The sequence below is a fragment of the Dipodomys ordii genome, unplaced genomic scaffold (assembly GCF_000151885.1).
Source record: "Dipodomys ordii isolate 6190 unplaced genomic scaffold, Dord_2.0 Scaffold160, whole genome shotgun sequence".
Classification (NCBI taxonomy): domain Eukaryota; kingdom Metazoa; phylum Chordata; class Mammalia; order Rodentia; family Heteromyidae; genus Dipodomys; species Dipodomys ordii.
The window spans coordinates 2,814,123-2,817,924 of NW_012267376.1; positions in this window are offsets into that span (position 1 = coordinate 2,814,123).

Genomic DNA, 3,802 nt, shown 5'->3' on the forward strand with positions numbered 1-3,802 from the left:
AAGGGATGGGAAGGAGAAACAAAGGAGGAGGCTGCAATGCTTGATAAGAAATGTACTCATTATCTTGCCCATGTAATTGTAACCCCTCTGTACAGTTTTTTCACAATTAAAAATAAATAAATAAATAAATAAGGATACAGGTGGACCCATTGCAGCAATGAGAAGTACAAGTTGTCATGTCGAAAATGAACTTTACAACTTCGGGGGGGGAATTGGGTGGGGGGGACGGGGGGAGGCTGGAAAGGGATGTGAAGGGTAAACAAAGGAGGAGGCTACAATGCTTGATAGGAAATGTACTCATTATCTTGCCCATGTAATTGTAACCCCTCTGTACAGTATGTTCACAATTAAAAAAAAAAAAGCCAGTCCCTAACAAGCAATGCCATTTGACTTGCTTGAAATATGATGAAATTTTAATTAAGTAAAAGAACTATAATAAAAAAGATTATTGTTTTATCTAATTGTCTTTATGGCTTATTTTAATGAAATGCATCCAAGTCTCTACAGAACCAGGCTCTCCAGTGATGTGGGAGGAGCAACAGGAAAGGCTTCATGGCAGTGGGAATGATTGCCCACTGGTCAATAAAGGACCACATTTGGGTTCCTCCTCTACTCTTGCTTCCTTTGCCCTGCCACAGGCTGTGAGCAAGTCACTTGAGCTGCTCTCCAGACCCTCCAAGTCCTCAGGACCAGGCCTGCAGGTGGCCTGGCCTGAGGACCCTGCAATCTGGACTCACAGACCAGGGTCCTTGCCCTGGACACTTTAGGGCCCCTCCCTGCTACGGCCACAGCTGCTCCAGCCGCAAGGCAGCAGGACTTTCCCTTTTCCAGTGTGATTACCATTGGTGCCATGGCCCTTGGAGCCCTGGCCCTGCTGGCATTCTGTTCTTCCCCCATCCAACACAATGTGTCCCAGGGACACAGGGACTTCTACAGGTTGGCACAGGACAGAGGGGCAGGGTGGGGCATGGCTGTGGCTCCCCAACCCCTGGGGAGCCTTCAGGAATGGGAAGAAGCTTCCCGCCCTAATGCTCACCAGTACATTTGGCCAAAGATGGGGCCTCGGGTCCTGTGGAAGCCAGGCGTCCACGAGGACACTTCACTGGGTTCTAGGAGTCAGCAGAGCCCAGAATACAGTGGGTGAACTGCCTAGAATGGGTCACTTTTTTCTACTGAGTAATAATACTAAGTTTGTCTAACACTTGTTGACTGTGCTTGCAGTTCTGCAGGGAAGATCATAAAACAATGTTCACTTGATGATACAATTGTAAGAACACAGTGCATCTTTACTTTTCATGCATGTCTTAAAAGGTAAACATTTTTATCTATTTGATTTAACGAGCAAATTTAACATCAGAAATATGGTAGGTTTTATTGTTGTTTTTGCTGGTGCTGGGGCTTGAACTCAGGGCCTGTACACTGTTCATGAGCATCTTTATGTTCAAGGCTAGTGCTCTATCACTTGAGCCACAGCACCACTTCCAGCTTTTTATGGGTAGTTCTTGGAGAGAATACAACAGGAAGTCAGGCAGTGCAACTGTAAAGCAGCTATCTAAGCAGAAACTGTATTTTCCCATGAGCCCCCAAACTGGGGGCTCACTCTGCTCCATGCTGGGCAGCAAGACATGGACTTTCCTGCCTGAGTAGGCTTTGAACCATGAGCCTCAGATTTCAGCCTCCTAAGTAACTAGTTACAATCGTGAGCTACTGGCACCCAGCAATGTGGTTCTTTGTTCATTGTTGCTGTTTTAACAACCCTCTTCAGATTCTGTACAAGGAGTTCTTTTAGAAATGCAGAAGACTCACTAAATTTAATTTGTATCTAGTCTTTGAAACACGTGAATGGATCAGACATAATTCTTGGCTCTGTTTGGCTGCACTAGGCAAAGTCCCTTGTGCTTTTGTCAAGCCTCTCAACACCTTTGACTCCTACTCCATCCACCTTAGCCAATCTGAACTCTGGCCACACAGAGAAGAAAAGCTCTGGTGATGGTGCTTTTGTTTATGAGCTCTCACAAATGTATTAGCTTCCTGGAAAACGCTCACATTCAAACCAGCCCCTGCTCATTCAGCTGGCACAGGCAAGGCTAGAGTATGAGAAGAGAATAAAGGCTGTTAAAACAGAGGCAGCCACAGCCAAGGCTGCTCACTTTGGAAAGGCCACAGCTAATGGAAAGAAAGCCCCATCTCCATACAGGAAGGTGTTCTTGCTCTCCTGCTGGGGCAGCTTAGCTTCCTGCCTCTGCTGAGTTCTTGAGCTGCTGTGGAAATAGGAGTTGGCACTTAGGAAGGTGCAGATGCTGCGTCTTAGTGCATCTCTGACCCAGTTCTCAAGGAAGGACTGAGAAGGCCACCAGCACAATCCTAACGTTGTTCCGATGTGTCTGTGTTCCCTGGCCCTGATGTAGGGACACAGGTCCCATCAGATTGCTTTTCCCAGGGTGGACAGAGTGGCACACATCCTGGGCCCATGACCCCATTAGAGACACATGTGGACAGTGATGTGCCTCAGGAACAGTGCGATCTGGGGCTCAGAGTTCCATTGAGTAATTCAGTGCTAGATACTGAATCATAACAGCAGCTCCACAGAGAGAAAATGGTCACAGTCAACTTGAGCAAGGATATTAGCATCAGGGGAACAAGTGACTGAGGTCCCTCAGAAAGAGGGTTGTTTACCAAAGTGGACACAGAGAGCAAATGTCCCACTGTCCTGCTGCCCAGCATGGAGCAGAGTGGGTGCCAGTTTCGGGGCTCATCTTGTCAATCCATGGGGAAATTCAGTTTCTGCTTAGACAGCTACTTTACAGTTGCATGTCTGACTTCCTGTTGCATTAAATCACTCACAGCTTTCCCTCTTGGTCTGTGCTCAGAAGTAACCCTTAAACTTTTCCTGATCATTTCAGCTTGTCCAGAGAGATGCTCTCTCCAAGGTTAAATTAATATCCTTTACTTGTGATTTCAACTTCTGTTGTGGTCCTGGTGTAACTGTAAGAGAAAGGAGATGATCACAGAGAACACTACTGAGTTCTTCAAGTCCTACCCAAGGCCCGATGGTGGTTTCTTTACTCAGCCACCATGAGAAGTGGGCTCTAGCCTCCCGGTGAGAGCCAGGTCACAGAGCTGAGATCTGGACACTCAGAACAGCACAGGCCACAGAAAGCAGCGGCTGATGCTGCTGTACTCACAACTAAGGCCACACCAATGACGCAGTTGGCTAATAGCTGTGCCATTCTATACCAAGCAGAATGATGGCAATCACACTGGAAGAAATTGTTCAGGACCAAATTTAGTGCCCTCCCCCTTTTTTTTGCTAGTCCTGGACTTGAACTTAGGGCCTAGGCTCTGTCCTTGAGCCTTTCTGTGCTCAAGGCTAGCACTCTACCATTTAAGCCATAGCACCGCTTCTGGCTTTTTCTGTTTATGTGGTAATGAGGAATCGAACCCAGGGCTTGATGCGTGCTAGGCAAACACTCTACCACTAAGCCACATTCCCAGCTGTTGTTCACATTTGTATTGAACTGTAACAGTGAAATTTTCTCCTGTAGAACTAATCCAAACTAGTAAGAAAAAAATTTGTTTTAATTCCAGTAAGGCAAAAAAGGAGAAATGACTAATGGTTTCACAGATTTTGCTGATGTTTACAAATAACATGACATTCCACATCCCTTATACTACAGAAAGTATATAAAAATTTAGACTATAAAACCACATTTATATGATTCCACAACCTCTATTGTCTGCAAGTTGGTATTCCAAAACTTTAAGCCAAATAGAGAACAGAGACCAAGGAAAACAAAAGTAA